We start from the raw sequence: 6,666 nt of genomic DNA on the forward strand, positions 1-6,666 counted from the left end.
CTCTGGTCCTCTGCAATCCGTTCCTGTGCCTCCCGCCGTGGAGGCTATGCAAGTTGACCGGTCTCGCCTGACACCTCAAGAGAGGACACGACGCCGCATGGAGAATCTCTGCCTGTACTGTGTCGGTACCGAACACTTCCTGAAGGATTGTCCTATCCGTCCTCCCCGCCTGGAAAGACGCACGCTGACTCCGCACAAAGGTGAGACAGTCCTTGATGTCAACTCTGCTTCTCCACGTCTTACTGTGCCTGTGCGGATATCTGCATCTACCTTCTCCTTCTCTACTATGGCCTTCTTGGATTCCGGATCTGCAGGAAACTTTATTTTGGCCTCTCTCATCAACAGGTTCAACATCCCGGTAACCAGTCTCGCCAGACCCCTCTACATCAATTGTGTTAACAATGAAAGATTGGACTGTACCATACGTTACCGCACGGAGCCCCTCCTAATGTGCATCGGACCTCATCATGAAAAAATTGAGTTTTTGGTCCTCCCCAATTGCACTTCCGAAATTCTCCTTGGACTACCGTGGCTTCAACGCCATTCCCCAACCCTGGATTGGTCCACAGGGGAGATCAAGAGTTGGGGTACCTCTTGTTTCAAGGACTGCCTTAAACCGGTTCCCAGTACTCTCTGCCGTGACCCTGTGGTTCCCCCTGTAACCGGTCTCCCTAAGGCCTATATGGACTATGCTGACGTATTTTGCAAGAAACAAGCTGAGACTCTACCTCCTCACAGGCCTTATGACTGTCCTATTGACCTCCTCCCGGGCACTACTCCACCCCGGGGCAGAATTTATCCTCTGTCCGCCCCAGAGACTCTTGCTATGTCCAAGTACATCCAGGAAAATTTAAAAAAGGGGTTTATCCGCAAATCCTCCTCTCCTGCCGGAGCTGGATTTTTCTTTGTGTCCAAAAAAGATGGCTCCCTACGTCCTTGCATTGACTACCGCGGACTTAATAAAATCACGGTAAAGAACCGCTACCCTCTACCTCTTATCTCTGAACTCTTTGATCGCCTCCAAGGTGCCCACATCTTTACCAAACTGGACTTAAGAGGTGCTTATAATCTCATCCGCATCAGGGAGGGGGACGAATGGAAAACGGCATTTAACACTAGAGATGGACACTTTGAGTATCTGGTCATGCCCTTTGGCCTGTGCAACGCCCCTGCCGTCTTCCAAGACTTTGTTAATGAAATTTTTCGTGATCTCTTATATTCCTGTGTTGTTGTGTATCTGGACGATATTCTGATTTTTTCTGCCAACCTAGAAGAACACCGCCAGCATGTCCGCATGGTTCTTCAGAGACTTCGAGACAATCAACTTTATGCCAAAATGGAGAAATGTCTGTTTGAATGTCAATCTCTTCCTTTCCTAGGATACTCGGTCTCTGGTCAGGGACTACAAATGGACCCAGACAAACTCTCTGCCGTCTTAGATTGGCCACGCCCCTCCGGACTCCGTGCTATCCAATGTTTTTTGGGGTTCGCCAATTATTACAGACAATTTATTCCACATTTTTCCACCATTGTGGCTCCTATCGTGGCTTTAACCAAGAAGAATGCCAATCCTAAGTCATGGCCTCCTCAAGCGGAAGACGCCTTTAAACGGCTCAAGTCTGCCTTTTCTTCTGCTCCCGTGCTCTCCAGACCTGACCCATCTAAACCCTTCCTATTGGAGGTTGATGCCTCCTCAGTAGGAGCTGGAGCGGTTCTTCTACAAAAAAATTCTTCTGGGCATGCTGTCACTTGTGGTTTTTTTTCTAGGACCTTCTCTCCGGCGGAGAGGAACTACTCCATCGGGGATCGAGAGCTACTGGCCATTAAATTAGCACTTGAGGAATGGAGGCATCTGCTGGAGGGATCAAAATTTCCAGTTATTATTTACACCGATCACAAGAATCTCTCCTATCTCCAGTCTGCCCAACGGCTGAACCCTCCCCAGGCCAGGTGGTCTCTGTTCTTTGCCCGGTTTAATTTTGAAATTCACTTTCGCCCTGCCGATAAGAACATTAGGGCCGATGCTCTCTCTCGTTCCTCGGATGCCTCGGAAGTAGAGCTCTCTCCGCAACACATCATTCCTCCTGACTGCCTGATCTCCACTTCTCCAGCCTCCATCAGGCAAACTCCTCCAGGGAAGACCTTCGTCTCTCCACGCCAACGCCTCGGAATCCTCAAATGGGGTCACTCCTCCCATCTCACAGGCCATGCGGGCATCAAGAAATCCTTGCAACTCATCTCTCGTTTCTATTGGTGGCCGACTCTGGAAACGGATGTTGTTGATTTTGTGCGGGCCTGCACTGTCTGTGCCCGGGATAAGACTCCTCGCCAGAAGCCTGCTGGTCTTCTTCATCCTCTGCCTGTCCCCGAACAGCCTTGGTCTCTGATTGGTATGGACTTTATTACAGACTTACCCCCATCCCGTGGCAACACTGTTGTTTGGGTGGTCGTTGATCGATTTTCCAAGATGGTACATTTTTTTCCTCTTCCTGGTCTTCCTTCAGCGCCTCAGTTGGCAAAACAATTTTTTGTACACATTTTTCGTCTTCACGGGTTGCCCACGCAGATCGTCTCGGATAGAGGCGTCCAATTCGTGTCAAAATTCTGGAGGGCTCTCTGTAAACAACTCAAGATTAAATTAAACTTTTCTTCTGCTTATCATCCTCAATCCAATGGGCAAGTAGAAAGAGTTAACCAGGTCCTGGGTGACTATTTACGGCATTTTGTTTCCTCCCGCCAGGATGACTGGGCAGATCTTCTTCCATGGGCCGAATTCTCGTACAACTTCAGAGTCTCTGAATCTTCTTCCAAATCCCCATTTTTCGTGGTGTACGGCCGTCACCCTCTTCCCCCCCTCCCTACTCCCTTGCCCTCTGGTTTGCCCGCTGTGGATGAAATAACTCGTGATCTTTCCACCATATGGAAAGAGACACAAAATTCTCTCTTACAGGCTTCATCACGCATGAAGAAGTTTGCTGATAAGAAAAGAAGAGCTCCCCCCATTTTTTCTCCCGGAGACAAGGTATGGCTCTCCGCTAAATATGTCCGCTTCCGTGTTCCCAGCTACAAATTGGGACCACGCTATCTTGGTCCTTTCAAAATCTTGTGCCAAATTAATCCTGTCTCTTACAAACTTCTTCTTCCTCCTTCTCTTCGTATTCCTAATGCCTTTCATGTCTCTCTTCTTAAACCACTCATCATCAACCGTTTCTCTCCCAAACTTATTTCTCCTACTCCTGTCTCCGGTTCTTCAGACATCTTCACCGTAAAGGAGATACTGGCCTCCAAAAAGGTCAGAGGAAAAACTTTTTTTTTAGTGGACTGGGAGGGCTGTGGTCCTGAAGAGAGATCCTGGGAACCTGAGGACAATATCCTAGATAAAAGTCTGGTCCTCAGGTTCTCAGGCTCTAAGAAGAGGGGGAGACCCAAGGGGGGGGGTACTGTTACGCCGAGCGCTCCGGGTCCCCGCTCCTCCCCGGAGCGCTCGCAACATCCTCGCTACGGCAGCGCCCCGGTCAGATCTACTGACCGGGTGCGCTGCGATACCGCCTCCAGCCGGGATGCGATTCGCGATGCGGGTGGCGCCCGCTCGCGATGCGCACCCCGGCTTCCGTACCTGACTCGCTCTCCCTCGGTCCTGTCCCGGCACGTGCGGCCCCGCTCCCTAGGGCGCGCGCGCGCCAGGTCTCTGCGATTTAAAGGGCCACTGCGCCACTGATTGGCGCAGTGGTTCCAATTAGTGTCTTCACCTGTGCACTCCCTATGTATACCTCACTTCCCCTGCACTCCCTCGCCGGATCTTGTTGCCCTTGTGCCTAGTGAAAGCGTTCCCTTGTGTGTTCCTAGCCTGTGTTCCAGACCTCCTGCCGTTGCCCCTGACTACGATCCTTGCTGCCTGCCCCGACCTTCTGCTACGTCCGACCTTGCTTTTGTCTACTCCCTTGTACCGCGCCTATCTTCAGCAGTCAGAGAGGTTGAGCCGTTGCTAGTGGATACGACCTGGTTACTACCGCCGCAGCAAGACCATCCCGCTTTGCGGCGGGCTCTGGTGAACACCAGTAGTAACTTAGAACCGGTCCACTAGCACGGTCCACGCCAATCCCTCTCTGGCACAGAGGATCCACCTCCTGCCAGCCGGCATCGTGACAATGGGCATATCCAACATCACCAAAATTGTGCCTCAAACATGTGAGGCTCTATGGAATATCATGCAGCTATTGAATATGCCCCAGCCAAAGGAAGATTTTTTTCCTCCTTACCTTTTAAAAATCATAACCCTTTAAATTTTGTGCCTAAAAATCCATATGATGGCTTATGTTTTATGACACCATATCTACTTTGTAATGACATCAGTCATTTTACCCAAAAATCTACAGAGAAACGGAAAATAAATCATTGTGAAGAAAAAAAACGCCATTTTGTAAATTTTGGGGGCTTCTGTTTCTACGCAGTACATTTTTCATACAAAATGACACCTTATCTTTATTTTGTAGGTCCATACAATTAAAATGATACCCTACTTATATAGGTTTGATTTTTATTACTTCGGAAAAAAATCATAATAAGTACATGCAGGAAAATGTATGTGTTTAAAATTGGCCTCTTCTGCACCTATAACTTTTTTTATTATTCCACGTATGGAGTGGTATGGAGGATCATTTTTTGCGTCGTGATCTGAAGTTTTTATCAGTACCATTTTTTTTTAATCAGTCTTTTTGATTGCTTTTTATTCATTTTTTTATGTTATAAAAAGTGACCAAAAATACGCTATTTTTTTTTTTATAGTTCGGACATTTACGCATGGGGCCATACCATGCTTATTTTCACTTACACGTTTTTTTTTTATGGGAAAAGGGGGGTGATTCAAACTTTTATTAGGGAAGGGGTTAAATAATCTTTATTAAAAAAAATTCCGCTTTTTTTTGTAGTGTTATAGCTCCCATAGGGGGCTATAACACTGCACACACTGATCTTTTACACAGATCACTGCACAGCCATAGCTTTGCATTGATCAGTGTTATCGGCAGTTGATTGCTCAAGCCTGGATTTCAGGCTTGCAGCAATCATTTGCCGTTCAAATGCGCAGGAGACAGGTAAGCCACCCACCTGCTGCGTCCCAGCTGATCGGAACATCGCGATTTTATCGCGATGTCCCGATCAGCCCGACTGAGCTGCCAGGATGCTTTTACTTTCACTTTTAGACGCAGCGATCAACTTTGATCGCCGCGTCTAAAGAGTTAATGCTGGACATCTACCGGAACGGCATGTCGGGCATTAGTCACGGGTCCTGGTTGCTGATAGCAGCCAGGACCTTGCGGGTATGATGCAAGCTCAGCTCCTGAGCACGCTTCATAACCCTCCTATGCCGCAGCGCCATATAAATACTGCGTTTTGCGGCAAGGGGTTAATTACAAACATTTATTTTCCATAATACTTATGGCAATATCCGATGCCACTTACAAATTTCTGGCCGTTGATATAGGGGCATATGGCCAGAATAATGAATCTCGGGTTTCCAAAAGAGTTGAATCTTTGAAAAGTGTTATATTGAAATTGCTTCAATATCCTTGGTTCAAAAACCCTACCTGGCTATGATGGACCTCCACTGCCCAATGAAGCTTTCTAAATGCACCTTAATTTATTAAAGCCCTTTGCATCTAGAAGTTTAAACAACAAACGTTGTGTGTTTAATTGCCGGCTGACAAGGGCAAGGAGATACATGGAATGCTCCTCTGGACTTTTCACTACCAAGTGGAGGGTCCTAATCACAACTATACATTTAAAACCGGATAATGAGGACAAAGTAATTAAGGAGTGTGTTGTACTGCACAACTATGTGCTCAGTAAGGACCCCTCCTACACCTCTGTTTTTGATTAAATGGAACCATGTGAGTTGGTGGGCATAGAACCTTCCAGTCATCGGGCATCAGTGTCTGCTATGGAAGTGAGGAATATCTTTGTGACATATTTAAATTCTGCCCAAGGAACTTTGTTATGGCAAGACAACCTTTCTTGGTATGTATATGTATTAGAAAATTCTACCAATTGCATTTCATAGCTATCATGTCAGAGGATGATAATGTAAAGTGTTTTGTACTGTGTGAGTTTTTTCAAAACATGTGTAGAGGAAGACTAGTGGATTGGCCAATGGCAACCATTCATCCTGTTTATTTAATTTGTAAAATTAGATTTTACAATTAAATTAAACAATTAGATTGGTTGCCATGGGCAACAATACTCTTCTATACATGTTCATCTAATTTTTTCAGAGTTTCTCCAAGCCTCTGAGTTCTCACCTTTTTTGTGGCAAAATTTCTGTTGCCATGCAAAATGACACCTAACTAACTATAATGGCACAAAATGAGAGTTCATTTTATAATTTTGTCTAAAATGGATGTAATAATAGTTCTGCCATTTTTTTTCTCAATACCTTACTGTACCCAAGTATATGGTGATCTAAAATTATAATGTTTTTGTTTTATTCTAGGTCTTCTACCAATGAAGACGTTATCTACTGCTACAGAAGAAGACCGTTACCTGTCTTGCCCCCAATGTATTGTAATATGTTTGAATTTTGTGTTTGTATGTACAAAAAAGAATTTCAAAGCAAGTTCTTAACTAAAAAATGTACTTTATATAAGTAATTAGTTTAGTAACTCAACTTGT

The sequence above is a fragment of the Hyla sarda genome, chromosome 2 (assembly GCF_029499605.1).
Source record: "Hyla sarda isolate aHylSar1 chromosome 2, aHylSar1.hap1, whole genome shotgun sequence".
NCBI classification, from domain to species: Eukaryota; Metazoa; Chordata; class Amphibia; order Anura; family Hylidae; genus Hyla; species Hyla sarda.